The sequence below is a fragment of the Nelumbo nucifera genome, chromosome 6, assembly GCF_055504915.1.
Source record: "Nelumbo nucifera cultivar China Antique chromosome 6, China Antique-T2T, whole genome shotgun sequence".
NCBI classification, from domain to species: Eukaryota; Viridiplantae; Streptophyta; class Magnoliopsida; order Proteales; family Nelumbonaceae; genus Nelumbo; species Nelumbo nucifera.
The window spans coordinates 22233296-22249913 of NC_142654.1; positions in this window are offsets into that span (position 1 = coordinate 22233296).

Consider the following 16618-nt stretch of genomic DNA (forward strand, 5'->3'; position numbering starts at 1 on the left):
TCTTTTTCCTTGATCCTTTTTCTGGATTTGATTGCTAATGGAAAAGGTATTACGTGTAGCGATGGCATATGATGCACGGTGCTGCTTTGCCTTTGGACTTTGAAGTGTGGACTTTCGTTACATCCGGATTTTGGGGTTTTTTCTGCTCTGGTATGGTCCGAGATTCGAATTAACGATTTTCATTTCACGGTCGTGATCACAAGGACACCTAAGGCTAATGCCTAATGAACTGGGATCTGTTCCCAAATAAAGTCCATCCAACATCATCTAACACTGTATGGTGTATATTTCACTACGAGACCTATTTATAATTCTGTGTCCATAATATCTCACCGTGAGACTGGGAGAATCTGGGGACCCATTATGCATGCAACGTGCAGATACCATTGATGTTGGAATGTTTTAGAACAGTTCTTTTGTTGTGAACAGATTCATCTCCTTTGGGACCTATCATGCATGAGATGTGTGGTGCCAGATTGGAATGACTTTTGTTAGTAATATGCATCCATACTGCAATATTCTTAATATTCTGTACACATGGGATCCGTGATTTCGTGAATGGTTAATTGGTTGAAATCAAACCTCGTAACGTCCCACAATATATGGCGCAGCCTTGTGGGGGGCTGATTTGAATAGTGGGTCTCAATTTCATGGTGAAATGTGCAATGCTTGATCATATAAAGTGGGATTGAAACTATAACCCCCCTTCCCCACCCCAATGTAAGTGTAGGTGGGATTTGATTCCAAGTCTTCGTTTCCTTTAGGCGAGAAACCTTGTAAACTAGTTGACAGGCACCTTGCAATGTCTGATCATGTGGGAAGAGTGTTAGAACGTCATTTGTTGTTCATCATCCATTTGCTCAAATTTCTAGGGTCCTATTTGGCAATGTTTTGTGAGAATGCTTTGTGCGTTCCCGATGTTTTCATGAAGCAGAAACGTGTTTGGTACAAGAAAAACAAAAAAAAAGGTGTTTTCACGTGAAAACAGCACTCAAAGAATGTGTTCTTTTGGAGTGAAAAATCAACACTCTCAAAGAACGCATTCCAAAGGAATGCACGGTTCCCACGATATTAACCCCTATTAACGAACACGTATTAACAATTCCCACGTGAGAGAATGGGTATTTTGGGTATTTTATACTAATGATAAAAAAAAGCCCTACCAAACATTTTCGTTCGATAGTGAACTCCTCCAACTTGCCTCTACAAATCTCAGAGGAAGAAGGGACTCCCTTGGCTCCAACCGAACAGCAAGCGAACGGTAAAAAGCACTAGTGACATTTCCGGCTAGGAACACATCAACAGGTATGTTGTCTCGTCACTGTACTTAGTTTTGTATCGTGTTCTATGTTTTAAACTCATCTTTTCTTCAGCTAGATTTTGCATTTGTTATATGTTATGTCAAATGGGTCTGGTTTCTTCTCTAATCCTATTGTTGTGTTTTGTTATGCCTTTTGTTATATATTGAATATCATGAAGATTGTCCTTTGTTACGTGTTATGAACCTTTGCAAAACTGATGTTATGAAATAATTTCATTATCCAAACGTTATTTCTATTCCTGTAGAATAAAAATTTGTTCTCAAAAAGCAATTTGCCAAACATATATGTTACTTCTAAAGAATAAGAAATAAAATTCTTGTTCTGGATCAGGAATTTCTAAAAGAACAGGAACAAGTAAAAACATCGCCAAACAGAGCCTAAGCTTCTAGCTCACACTAATTCGTTCCAGCTATAATAGATCACTAGTTTATCACTTCGTTGAAAAAATCAAACAAATTTTCCTCCTACATGGTTTAGACTTTAGAGTAGGAAAAACAAAGTATGGGTAGCAAATAGCAATTTTCACCATCAGGAATCAATTTAACCTCAAAAAAATAAAAATCAAATGACTTCGAATCCATTAGCATGAACCATTCAGAGCGTGAATGTACTTTTGTTAGAGGCGATCTCAAAGAGATTTCTTTGGCGGAGACACGCATTTGGTTTCTCCTTCCCCTTCCTCCTTCTGGTTTCTCTCCCTCCTCCCTCTCTCTCTGTTTTGAGAGAGCCTTCCTCTCAAGTTTTCTCGAGGCTTCCTCTTGAGTTTCTCAAGGTTTTGTTTATTTGTTCGTGGTTTGAATCTGTTCGCGGTTCTCGTTCAAGTTCTTTGTTTGTCGACGAAAGCAGTCTTTGGTTTCCTTCTCTACCAGTTCGTGGTTCTTCGGTTGATGGTATTCATGGTGAGATCCGTTCGTTGTTCTTTGGCGATGACAGTCTTTTGGAAATCCTCCTTTGTTAGTGATTGAAGATGTGCTTATTTACTTTTATTAATGTTTTGACCTCACCATTTCTTAATTGCAGAAGATATTTTGATTCTCCTTTATGCATTGTTTTATTTTATTCTCTTAAGAAATTATTTCTGGATTTTCTGATTGACTTGATTGAATGAAATATGATCCGTAATGGCGATTAAAAAAAAAGAATTCATCAGCAACGTCTGCAGCACATGAGTCATGTAATTATAAGGTATTAATTCATTGAAAATGGTAGGTCTAGTTTGGTGGCTTGATCAAAATTTAGTTGCCACGTGGCAGATCGAACAGTTGCTCTCTCGAACGTCGGGTCCCAAACATCACTCCTTCCGAGCTTCCATAAAAAGCCACTGGTTAGTTACATTGGATTACAGTCAATTAGCTCTAATATTTTATAATTATATAACCTTGATAAGATCGTAACTTATTTTACTACATGTTGTCATCTTGTCAAATATAGATGACACAATTGTTTTTATTTATTTATTATTTTGGTAAATGATGACCCGGAAGTTGGGATGATGCTTGGCAATCACTCTAAATATGAGATACGGGATCAAACTTGCACAGCTGGCAAATATGACCAAGGGGCGTTTGGCATTATGGCCACTCATTCCATAAAGGTTGCCTGGATGTATACTCAAGTATTTATTTCTGGAAAATTAATTCCGTGCTGCTTTGTATCTGTGCATTTGTTTAGGAATTAGCCCTTAATTGGAAATTGAAAGTTCAGAGGGGTTTTTGTTTCAAATAAAAGTTCAAACTTCAAAGTATCCCCAAAGTACAGGTTGTTAATCTATGATTTACACAATAAAGGAAAGTATCAATTCCACAATATATTTCTCAAAAATAAAATCCACAATATATATCTTATGTACAAAGCATGATATGGATGGTCATGGCCGGGCCAAGATCTGAGCCTAAGATATAAATAATATATTGCATGCTAGGCTAGGCATGAAGTGTTGGGCCCAACTCCCGGCCCAGGCTAGAAATTTTGGGGCAAGGCTGGGTTGAAAATGATAAACCCCCTAAATGAGATGCACTCCTAGATAAGGTCCCCACTTGCTAATTTTACACTTCCAAAACTAGTCATAAATCAGATGGTCAAAATATTACCACCCTTCCTTTTTGTCCGTACGATCTTTGAATCAGATACATCATAATTAATATAAAAAAAAAAATGATACTACGCCTAAGACTTCCGAATTTCAGTTGCATGAAAGGTTCCATTTGGAAAGACATAAATACAGTGATTCTAAATCATGTATCTGTATTATACATATTTGTGCCCAAATAAGCCGGAGGAGTACAAAATGTAAGGTTTTGCATTTTATATATTTGTATTTGTGCTCCTTTCAAACTGAGCCGAAAGTACAAATAAAATGAAAGCCTAAAGTGTCATTCCGTAAGGCAGCACCAACACACAAATGCTGAAATTTTTGTTTTTTAGAGCTTTGGGCTGGGTCGTTCAGTAGCACCTCTAAAGTCTAAACTTAGGCCTCCGAACAGGAAAAACTCTCTAAGATAATTCAGCAGAATTTTAGACAGTTGTGATTAGAAGAGGAAGATAGGAATACCCAATTTTTTAATAGGGCAGATACAATTATAAGTTACAGGAATAAAATTGATTGGATCAGACTTGAGGATGGAAGCTAGACGAATGATTTGGATATGATTACCCAAAGTTTCATTGACTATTATAAGGATTTGTCTTCCCCTCCTGAGGTCTGTAATTTGGATTCTATTTCTGATTTGTTGCCTCCAATTATTTTTGAAGAGGAGAACTATGATTTGACAATGAAAGTGAAATTAAAATAGGCCCTGTTTAGTATTGAAAGTCTAAAAGTTCTAGGGCCTGATGGAATACATGCTACTGTTTATAAACATTTTTGGGATAATATGAAAGATGACATTAGTGAGTATGTGAAGGATTTTCTTTTGTTAATAAAAAATCGTGAAGAGGTTTAATCATACTTTTATCACTTTGGTTCCTAAGAAGGATAATGCTTCGTTTATTAAAGATTTTAGACGTATTAGTTTATATAATGTTATTTATAAGATTGTGGCTAAATTGTTGGCAATGAGACGTAGACCTCTTCTTGAAAAATGCATTTTTCCGTATCAAAACGCTTTTGTTCCGAGTAGGCGTTTAATGGAAAATATTATCATGGCCCATGAAGTTCTTCATTATATGAGGAAATGTAAGAAGGGTTCTAGTTTTGTTGCTATTAAGTTGGATATGATGAAAGCTTATGATAGGATGAGTTGGGATTTTTTTAATTAAGGCTTTGAAGGCTTTGGGTTTTTCTAATAGTTTTTATCAAATGATTTATTTTTATATTTCTTTTGTTTCTTATTCTATTTTAATTAATGGTTTTGATGAAGGCCATATTATTTCTTAGAGAGGCCTTAGACAAGGTGATCCTTTATCCCCTATCTTTTTATTTTGGGAATGGTAGTTTCATCTAGGATTTTGGTTAAGGAGGAAGATCTTGATAAAATTCATAGTACTAAGATAGCTCGAAATGCTCCTTCAATTTCTCACATTCTTTTTGCTGATGATGTTTTCCTTTTTGTTAAAGCTTCTAGAGAGGATATTGCTAATCTTTTGGATATAATTACTCTTTTTCAAAATATGTATGGGCAAGCTACTTATCAATTGTCAAAAATTCGGTGTCTATTTTAATAAGAATGTCCATCCTAAATGTAGGAAGTTGTTATGTAGGCAATTGAAAATGGGCAATCTTGACTATCATTGTAAATATTTAGGTATCCTTTGACGGAAGTTGGTTTTGTTGAAATCTTCTCTTCAATCAATTCCTAATCATATTATGTCTGTGGTGGATCTTCCCAAAACTCAATGAGAAATTTGATAGAATTCAAAGAAAAGTCTGATGAAATTTTGGTAAAAATTCTAAAGGCTTCTTTTTGGGCTAACTGGGGCCATATATGTTCCCCCAAGTCTTATGGGGGTTAGGTGTTAGAAAGGCTAGTGAAGTTAATAAAGCTTTTCAATTGACGTTAGCCTGGATTTTTTTGAATCATGAGACAAAGGTTTTTCTTCAAGGTTAAAATCAAACATTATGGTGCGTAATCCGGCCGGTCTTATCTGTCAACGATCTTGCCTCTGACTGGAGCAAAAGGGGGGCCTGAAATGGAGAAGAAAGTGAGGAATCTCTGGGGAGGAACCCGGTGAGACCACTCCGAAGCTCAAGTTAGTATTCTCTCAAAAGCAAGATAAAACCAGATGGCGCAAAGTTCACATACTTTGTCCTCGGAGGGTAGAGAGCCTTTTATAACCACTTCGCGCACTCACTCCTAGGCTTCTGTTAGGTCGGGTATGATTACTTCTGTGCTTCTGCCAGTTCGGGTGTCATCACCTCTGCTGGGACAGAACTGCCACTGCTCCTTGTCAAAGCCGTCTCTGTAACTGGAGATGGCGGTGGCAGGTGGCGGTGGTAGGTGGTCATTGGAGTGCAGCTATCAAGCGTCATATCCCAAGTCAGTCAGGTGCGCCGCCCCTGGATACGAACTCTTTCGGTGTCAGGTACGGTGTGGTTTGTCTAGTTCGGCATCCTAGAGGTGAAGTGCTGGAGTGGTGTGCGAGGTGAAGTCTTGAGTTCGGATAGAGGTGTGGCCCGAACTGCCATGGGGCAGGCCAGTTCGGGTTGTTGCCCTCGTGTTCGCAAGGCTCGGGGCCTAAGGGAGAGCTCGGGCTCCTTTCAGGGAGTTCGGGCTCTTTATAGGGAGTTCGGACCGCTGGTTCCTCCTTTCGGAGCTCGCGCCTTGGCGAGCTATTGTGCCGAGCTGTTGCCTTTGCCACGTGTTGAGTGGTTACGAGGTCGGGCCAAATCTTCCTTCACCAATTGCCCCCCACTCCTCGTGCTAAGGGTCTTGCCCTGGCACGGGGAGTTCGCGAGGTGGCGGGTGGATTTGTCCCGTACTTCGAATTGGTTGACTGATAGCGCGAGGTGCGCGTCGCCGGGATTCTTTCGGGTTTCTCGAGCGCCAAAAAGACGGGAACGCGCCAATCTGCCTACAAATGCTGACAGACGTGACAGTGCGCGCCTTATTTCAAAATTCAAAAAGCGCGCCGCTGGGAGACGCGACAGTGGGCATCTTTTCAAATTTGAAAACGTGCCGCTGCCGCCTTTAATGTGAGGAAACGTGCGCTTTCAGTTTCGAGGGACGTGTGGCCAGTCACATCTCGGTCTCAGGAGATGTGCGGTCAGCCCGACTGCGGGCCGTCGGATTGGCTTTGATCTGAGCCGTTGATTCTCGGTTACTGTGGGTATAAATAGTGGGGGACCCCAGTCTTTTTGTCACTTCTGTGTTTTGCTTCTTGAGCTCGCGTCCAAGTTTCAGCTCTCGTCCAAGCCTTTAGTTCGCATTCAAGGTTTTTAGCTCGTGTTCGAGTTCCCGTAGTTCGTTCAAGCCTTTTTCCGGGTGAGTACTTTCCTAGAATCCATCTTCTCCTCCCGATGTCTAGCTCGGATAGCTCAGATAGTTCTTCAAGGGGGTCAGATGCAGGTTCTACGAACCGAGTTGCATCCCCCGATGGTCCTAGAGAACCGGAGGTAGAGCTCGAGGAAGAGTTCGAACCCATAGGCCGAGTCACCTCGGGTAGTTTGGCGTCCACCTCTCGTTGAGGTCGGACGTTGGACAAGTTTGGACCCTCGACCATGACGCCTGAGGGGCTTCAATCCCTTATTACCCAGTTCAACTTGCTTGGGGAGTACGCCTACTTCATACCTTCGGGTAGTTTCCCTTGGGAACACGGTCCTGATGAGATCGTGATATTCTGGGAGCAGCTCACTGCGGGGTTGCGCCTGCCTTTCCACCCCCTCCTTGTTGAGGTCATGAACCACTTCGGCGTTACTGTCGACCAGCTTCACCCGAACTCCATTCATAACTTGGTGGGGACAATCTCCCTATTTTGCGAACAGTGCTTTCCTTTAGACTTGGAGATCTTCTCTTCCATTTTAATGCTTAAGAAGCAAGCGGGTCCCCTTCCCAGGCGTAGGTGGGCGTATTACCTGTCTCCTCGCCTGGGTTTTAAACTTTTACATGAACTTCCCAACAAGGTCCCGGCGTGGAAGCGGGACTAGTTTGGGGTGCGAAGTGTATTGGGGTGGCCGTTTCAAACCGGGTGGGGGATGGCCGCCCCTGACTCCGGTGTTACGCTCGATAAAGAGACGGCGAAGGGCCTCCGGCAATGGGCACGGCTTGGGCTAAAATGCCATCATTATCTGTTGGAGGCCAAGCTCATTGAGCCCGGTCTGAGTTCGGGTAGGTTCCTTACTCAGGTTTGTTTTTTGTTTTGCTCTGTTCATTTCATTTTTTTCTGATGTCGAGCTCATTTTGTAGGTGTGATGGACTTAGAGAGGACTCGTGGTGGGCACCTGTTTCACGGCATGAAGAGGAGGAAGCGAATCACCAAACGAACTCGTGCCGAGCCGCCCCAAGATGCAGAACCCGATGTACCAGACTACCCGTCTGTGGATCCGCCCAAGGAGCCTGAGATGGCCCCTCTAGTCCATGAAGCGGCAGGGGTCCCTTATGCCGAGGCTACTTACACGGGGGCTCCCGCTTACTCTGAGTCCGCTTACACGTGAGTTGGGCCCTCAGGCTTGGGGGCCCAAGGCGAGTTCAGGAGCATGTTGTTGCCGAACCACGCTCTTCAGAAGAGTAGGGAGGTCATCTATCCTGAGGAGGTCGTAGCATGGTCCGAGCTTCATTTGAACCAGGTAGCTTGTTGTGCTGTCACTCATGCCATGGTGGTAAGTCAGATTTCTTGTCGGGCTCTTTGCTTTTATCCTTCTTGTTGTTGTTCTTTTGATCATTTTGTTCTTCCCTTTTGGTAGGTGAATTCTTCTATCCATGCCTTGGCGGCCCAAGTGGAAAGGAGCTCGAGGCAGGCGCGAGCTGCCGAAGAGGCTTTTCGCGCTGCCGAGGCGGCTTCCCGAGCTGCTGAGGCGACTGCTCGCGCTGCGCAGGCTAGGCAGGCGAGGTCTCAGAGAGATGCCGAGGCCATGGGAGTTGTGGTGAAGCACATGGCGGACCTGAAGCTGGATTTGCAGCATCAGGTTGAATACCTACAAGAGGATATCAGGGAGAGGACACAGATCTTTTCTCAAGGCATTGAGGATGCCAAGAAGAAGGCCGTCGATGAATACATCGCCTCGCCGCGCTTTGATGACCTGATGGTGGACTCGTACAGAAAGGGCTTTAAACTAAGTCGGTGGATGATCCGGAATACATACCTCGAGCTTGATATTAGTGCGATATCCACTTCGCGCATTACTCAGGAGATGGCCGACGCTGCTGATGGTGAGCCAGATTCTGAGGGCGAGGCAGGACCTTCGGGTGTTGTTGAAGTGCCTTCTGATGAAGAATAAGTACCTCCGGACCTGTGAGCTTGATATGTATTTTTTTTCGAAATGTACACTCCCTTATTTTGAAATGGAATGACTTTCTTTTGGTTAAGTGTTGGTTGTTCTTTCTCCTGAACTGACCGTATTTGCTGAACTGACCATATGCCTGATCTGTTTCTTGCCCGGGTTACTGCACTCACGCGGCCTGTTTTGGTGTTAATACTTAGTCTCTGAGATGCCGATGTCCCTATTAGTTCGTTGTCACCACTTCGCCTGAGCCTTTGGTTGACATTTTTTTTTGCTTGCCTATGCCGAGGTTTCTTCGTTAGCTCGGCATCCTAGCCCTTAGGCTCTGGTAGCGATTTTGTCCACTTCGCTTGGTGGTCTATAGGTAGTATTGCCTTAAGTTGACGATGTTCCACGCTCGGGGTACTTGTTTTCCCTCTAAGGTTTCGAGCTCGTATGCCCCCTCCGAGCGCTCGCTTTACTCTGTAGGGCCCTTCCCAATTTGGTCCAAGTTTGCCCACGTCGGGTTCGGGTACCATGATATTACGGAGAACCAGGTCGCCGACGCGGAAGCTCCGCTTCTTTACTCTGGCATTGTAGTACCGAGCTACTTTTTGCTGGTAGGCTGATGTTCGGATGTGCACGAGGTCTCTTACCTCGTCCAGTAGGTCGAGGTTGGTACGTAACTCGTCTTCGTTTGTCTGATCGTCATATGCTTCTAGTCGCAGTGTAGGTATTTCGATCTCCACCGGGATTACCGCTTCAATGTCGTAGGTGAGGTTAAAGGGGGTCTCTCCCGTGGCGGTTTTTTCCGTAGTTCAGTGAGCCCATAGAACACTTGGTAGCTCGTCCGCCCACAACCCTTTAGCTCGATCTAGTCGTGCTTTCAGTCCGCGGAGGATGGCTCTGTTCATTACTTATGTCTGACCGTTTGCCTGTGGGTGTGCGACCGATGTGAAGTTTTGACGAATTCTCATATCTTGGCACCATTCCTAGAACTTGATATCCTTGAACTGCTTGCCGTTGTCGGAGATCAGTACCCGAGGTAGCTCGAAGTGACATACTATGTTCTTCCAAAAGAAGTTTTGTATGTTTCGGGCTGTAACTATTTCCAGAGGTTCAGCTTCTATCCACTTTGTGAAGTAATCTACTGCCACCACTAGGAACTTCCTCCCACTTGTTGCTAGCGGGAATGGCCCCAGGAGGTCGATGCCCCATTGCGCAAAGGGCCATGGACTGGTGAGGTACTTGATGTCGGCAGCAGGCTAATGGTGGATATTGGCATGCTTCTAACACTTGTCGCATTTTCTGACGAGCTCGACGGCCTTTGCCTTCATCGTTGGCCAATAGTACCCTTGTTGAAGTGCCTTTTGAGCAAGGGCCCTGCCTCCCAGGTGTCCGCCGCACAGACCTTCATGAGTGTCGCGGAGTACGAGCTCGACTTCGGTGGGTCGCAAGCAGCGCAGGTAGGGCAGCGTGTTGGACCGTTGGTACAGCCGTTCATCTATTATGACGTATTTGGCTGCCTGGCGCTACACCCTCTTGGCTGCATTGCGGTCCGCAGGGAGGGTTCCATCTAGAAAGAAGCTCGCGAGTGGGTCGATCCAGCTCAGCTCTGCTTCAAGGACGGGAGCGACCTCCTCTGCCCCACCGAGAATGCTAGGCCGAGGTAAGTCCTCTATGTACACGGTTCTCATGGTGTTGTGACTCGTGCTAGCTAACCGGGACAGGGCGTCGGCCTCAGTGTTCTCTGACCTCGGTATTTGCCTGATGAAGTGTGACTGGAAGTTGAACAGAGCCTCCTTTACTTTTTCCAAGTAGGCGATCATAGTCACCTCACGTGCTTCGTATTCGCCCGTAACCTGGTTGACTGCAAGCTGGGAATCGCTGCAGATAACTAAGTGTTTTGCCCTTACTTTTTGCGCTAGGTTCAGTCCGGCTATCAATGCCTCATACTCCGCCTCGTTGTTGGATGCTGCGAACTCAAAGCGTAGTGCGTATTCCAATTTCGTGCCACCTGGGCCGCGTAGTACTATTCCAGCCCCACTGCCCTGTTGGTTCGAGGAGCCATCTACGTGAAGGATCCAGGGCTCTTCATCCCAGTTCGCGTTTGTCCTAACCAGGAGAGATGCCACACTGGCTACTACTTCGGGATTCAGACTCTACTGGCTTAGGAGCTCCGTGCTCACCCGAATTGGGGATATCGGGCTCGACCGGCTTGGGGTCTTTGAGGCTGAACATGCACTCAATGATAAAATCTGCTAAGGCTTGGGCCTTAATAGCAGTTCATGGCTTATACTGGAGGTCGTACTCGTTGAGTTCGATGGTCCACTTCGTCAACCAACCGGAAACCTCGGGCATGAGTAAGACTTGCCTCAGAGGTTTGTCAGTCAAGACGATGACAGTGTGAGCCTGGAAATATGGGCGGAGTTTCCGAGCTGCTATCACCAGTGCGTATGCTAGCTTTCTATCTGCGGGTACCTTGTCTCTACTCCCTACAAAATTTTACTAACATAATAGATGGGTCGTTGGACCCGATCTACTTCTTTTATTAGTACCGAACTGACCACCTCGTCGCTTGTCGAGAGGTACAGTTCCAAGACCTCGCCCTCCTTGGGCTGGGCTAAGATCGGCACACTAGCGAGGTAGTTTTTTAGCTCGTCGAACGCGAGCTGGCAGTCTCGGGTCCATTCGAACCCTTTGCCTTTGATTGCTTTGAAGAAAGGCAGGCAGCGGTCTACCGATTTGGACATGAAGCGGCTCAGAGCGGCTATGCGGCCGTTTAGCCTCTGAACCTCTTTTACTTTTCTGGGTGGTCTCATATCTAGGATGGCCTTTATCTTGTCCGGGTTGGCCTCAATACCGCACCGGTTGACAATGTACCCTAGGAACTTACCCGAGGTGACACCGAAGACACACTTGTTTGGGTTCAGTTTCATGCTAAATTGACGCAGAATTTGGAAGACAGAATCTAAGTTTTGTATTAATTCCTGTGAAAACTGCATCTTGACGACCATGTCGTCTACATAACATTCTATTTTTGTGCCAATTAAGGGGCCGAAACAGCCTATTTACAAGTCTTTGGAAGGTCGCCTCAACATTTTTCAATCCGAAGGGCATGACCTTGTAGCAGTACAGGCCAAACTCGGTTATGAAGCTGGTTTTTTCCTCATCGGACTGGTCCACCCTGATTTGGTTGTAGCCCGAGTAGGCGTCCAAGAAGCTTAGCAACTCATGTCCCGAGGTCGCGTCCACTAGGCGGTCAATTCTGGGGAGGGGGAAGCAATCTTTCGGGCAAGCTCGGTTCAGGTCGGTGTAGTCGACGCACGTGTGCCACTTTCCGTTTGCCTTTTTCACCAACACTGGGTTGGCTACCCAGCTTGGGTAATGAACTTCCCTTATGAAGTCTGCTGCAAGGAGCTTTTCGACTTCCTCATCGACCGCCCTCCAACGCTCTGGGGCTAAGTTGCGTTTCTTCTGTCTAATGGGTCTGACTACAGGGTCAGTATTAAGTTTGTGAGTTATAAGGCTGGGGTCAATACCGGGCATATCGGCCGCGGACCATGCAAAAATATCTAAATTTTGAAGTAAAAATCTCACCAGTTCGGTTCGTAGAGGTTCCTTGACGGAAGCACCGATCTGTAGCGTGCGAGCTGGGTCTGTAGCCAAAGTCGGGATTGCGACCATTTCCTCTGTGGGTGAAGCTCGTTCCTCGCCTTGCTCCGTAGGCCGCTCCGGTTCAAGGTCGTCGGGCGCCTTGGTTTTTCCCTTTAGGGCGGCAACATAACACTTGCGGGACTCAAGTTGGTCGCCCTGCGCTACCCCCACACCGAAGTCTGTAGGGAACTTCATTGCCAAATAGTAGGTGGAGACCACTGCCTGCAGGATAAGCGTAATTGGCCGCCCTATTATGGCATTGTATGGGGAGGGGGTCGCGACCACCAGGAAATCGTGGTTGAGTCTGACCGCACAAGGCCATGTGCCAACTTCCATAGGTACTGTTATTTTCCCGAGGGGCCTGACTTCCTCTCTATTGAAGCCCACCAGAGGAGTGTTCGCGGGCTTCAGCTCGCTTCTCTGCAACTGTAGCTGGTCAAATGCTGACTTGAAGAGGATGTCTGCCGAGCTGCCCGAATCCACGAGTACATGCTTGACCTCGAAGTCGCTGATCCTTAGTTTTATGACAAGTGCGTCATCGTGGGGGTAGTGGACCCCTCGCGCATCATCTTCCGTGAAGAAGATCGGTTCTTTAGCTTCGGCCTCTTTGGAGGGCTCTGTTCTTCTCGGGCTGCTTCGCGAACTGACGTCCGGGCCACTGTCGAAGTACACCCTGCTACCACCGAACCTCCCACTATCACATGGATGGTTCCCCGAACTGGCCTCTCTTCCGAAGGCTGTCGTTGCAACGGTTCGGCTGGCTTGCTGCTGGATTCGGGGGCATCCTTTCTGTGCTCCCCTTGTCGACCTGCCTTATTGTTATTATTATTATTATTATGCTGTACAAAATTTCTCAAGTATCCATGACCGATGCGAGGGGGGAAGGAAATGAGAGAATCGGGGCAGCTTTTACCTCTTCCGAGCTTGTCTCTTCTTTACCTCTGACCTCGGGTAGGACACGGGTGGTAGTTCGGCAACTTCGTCGGCGCCTTCGTTGCTGAGTCGGCCTAGTGCTGGCGCTGCTGGCCTCTATGTTGCCGAGCTCGATGGGCCCGGGGTGTTGGTAGTCTGCCGCTAGGACGCTGAACTGATTCTCTGTCAGCGGGAGCTCAGACTTGGAGTGTCGAGATACTGACTTGGCAGGCGAGGTGCCCGACCCGCCGGCGAGCTGCGAGGCGGGGGTGATCTTTCTTTGCCCTTGGCCCGGGGATGAGGCATGGCTCTTGTGGGGGTTCTGAGGTTGGGAGGCCTCTCCTTAGTGACGGCGTCCACCCTGAGGGGAGGGCTTAACCGGCTTTGGAATAGGGTGCCGAGGTGGAAGCAGTGGTTGGTTCAGAGGCAGTTGGGGGAACTGCTGCTGATAGTGATACTGGGAGATGTGGTGCAGTACTTGGTGCTGCTGGAGCTGATGTTGCTGGAATTATTGCATTTGGGCTTGCATTGCCCGCATGCATTGCATCAGGTCGTCCAACTGGTTCTGGCTGGTCCCCAGGGGGACAACAGTTGGTTCAGTAAAGGTTGTTTCAACAGGGAGAGGAAAGGGGACGTTCATGGCAGGAAGGTTTACGGGCGCCACTGTTTGTGGCGCATTCAAGCTGGGGATCCCATCCACCGGAAGGGGGATGGTGAATTGTCCGATGCACACCACGGGGACTTGAAGTTGTTCCCCGGTGGTGTTCACCTCCGTGCCACGTCCGACATTGCTGGAAGAAGCCATGAGTGTTGGGGTTTTTGGAAAAAAGAGGTTATGAGAGTTTTAGAGGGAGGCTTTTAGAAGCGTTTCCCATAGACGGTGCCAATTGATGGTGTGCAATCCGGCCGGTCCTAGCTGTCAACGACCTTGCCTCTGACTGGAGCAACAGGGGGGCCTGAAACGGAGAAGAAAGTGGGGAATCTCTGGGGAGGAACCCGATGAGATCACTCTGAATCTCAAGTTAGTATTCTCTCAAAGGCAAGATAAAACCAGATGGCGCAAAGTTCACATACCTTGTCCTCGGGGGGTAGAGAGCCTTTTATAACCACTTCGTGCACTCACTCCTAGGCTTCTGTCAGGTCGGGTATGATTACTTCTGTGCTTCTGCCAATTCAGGTGTCATCACCTCTGCTGGGACAAAACCGCCACTGCTCTTTGTTGGAGCCGTCTCTGTAACTGGAGATGGCGGTGGCAGGTGGCCGTTGGAGTGCGGCTGTCAAGCATCAGATCCCAAGTCAGTCAAGTGCGCCGCCCCTGGATACGGACTCTTTCGGTGTCAGGTACGGTGTGGTTTGTCTAGTTCGGCATCCTGGAGGCGAAGTGCTGGAGTGGTGTGCGAGGTGAAGTCTTGAGTTCGGATAGAGGTGTGGCCCGAACTGCCATGGGGCAGGCCAATTCGGGTTGTTGCCCTTTGTGTTCGCAAGGCTCGAGGCCTAAGGGAGAGCTCGGGCTCCTTTCGGGGAGTTCGGGCTCTTTACAGGGAGTTCGGACCGCCGGTTCCTCCTTTCGGAGCTCGCGCCTTGGTGAGCTATTGTGCCGAGCTGTTGCCTTTGCCACGTGTTGAGTGGTTACGAGGTTATGCCAAATCTTCCTTCATCAAAACAGTTCAAGGATTTAGAAGTCTGGTTTCAAAGCTATTTCACTACTCAAACGGAATTTAATTTTTAAAGTTTCTTAATGATGTGGTTCCTCCCACAGGTCCCACTGAAGGGATGTAGTTGATAGTCTGGGTAACTAGAATGCTGAACGCATTTCTCAAATTCTTGGGAACACTTGGATTAACCATGTGCTTAATGTTCATATCTTTTTAGAGATGTTTTAGATATATATACTTGTTTTATTTGGAATTGCTCAAGAAATGGCACTTTAACTGTGAAATCTGCTTATATTTTTATTTGGAATAGGAGAGCTTTTCGGCTGTCACCTATCTTAGAGAAATTGATGAGAAATATTTGGAAACTAAAGATTGGTCCGAGGTTTAAGTTGTTTCTTTGGAGATTAATTAGAAATTTTGTTCCTGTAATGGCTGCAGTGATTTTTTTTCCAGTGAGTACTGTGTTTATTGTAATACACATGCTGAAACTTTGATTCATTTGTTTTTCAAATGTCCTGTGGCAAGAGCTCTTTGGTATTCGTCTCCCTGGAATTTCAGATCAGATATGTTTACTAGTAATACCCTTGCTGAAATAATTTTGAATTTTCTAAATTCATGTGGTTCTGGTGAGGATAAGAACAAGCTTTTAACTTGGATAGCTGTCTCTTGTTATTATATTTGGACTTCTAGAAATAATATTACTTTTTGTCAGCAATGTTTTTCTCTTCATCATGGTTGAATGGTGTTTATGCAATCTTTTCATGGAATTTCAATTGGAAGAGCTCATGAGAGTTCTTTGGGATTATCTTGTAAATCTTTAAAGGTTGTTTCGATAGCTTCTTCCTTTTTCATTTTTTGTGATGGAGAGCATGGTTTTTGAATTGCCATTGATTTGGACACTTGGCTCGTTCGGCCCGGAAACCGTTCAGGCAACCTGTTCTGTTTTATTCTAAATCTGGTCTCTGGCCAAAAACCGTTGAATCGGTCAACGATCTGTTGACTTGGGTGGTCAAACCGTCAATCCGTCCAATGGTTTTTGACCATTTTTTATTTTTCAGTTTTTGTTATTAGAACAGGTCATCTATTTGAACTGGATGGTTGAACCATTAACCCAAAAACTGGTGGTTAAAATGATTCCATTTCCGGGTCATTTTTTAAAACCATGATGGAAGAGTAATCAATCATTGTATGGGATCATATGGTTTTGTGTGCTATAATTCTAATGGTAATTTTGTTGCTACTGTTGGGGAAATGTTTGATTCAAGAGGGTCCTGTGGAAGCGGAATTATGTTTGATTCAAGAGGGCCTTGTGTTTTGCAAAAGATAATGGTTTTTTGGCAGTGGTCATTTTATCTGATAGTTTAATTTTAGTAAAAGCTTTGGCCTTAGGTCTTATGGATATACCTTGGAACTGTTTTTTTTTTTTTTGGATAAAATTATTGGTCTGTATAAGTCATTTAAACTTTCAAAAATCTTTTTTATGTAGATAGGTCAAAGAATATGTCGGATAATAGGATCGAATTAGGATCACCCCCTATCCAATCCAATATATAATATGTGCGTGTGTGCATATGTTATTTATTTATTTTTTAATACGTTAATATTTTATTTTTGTAATGATGAAAATAGTTGATAATATTATTTTTTGTTTGTTTATATAAACTATTATATTTTTTTAATAATTAATTAATTTTTCAGATATAAAAACAGATCAAATC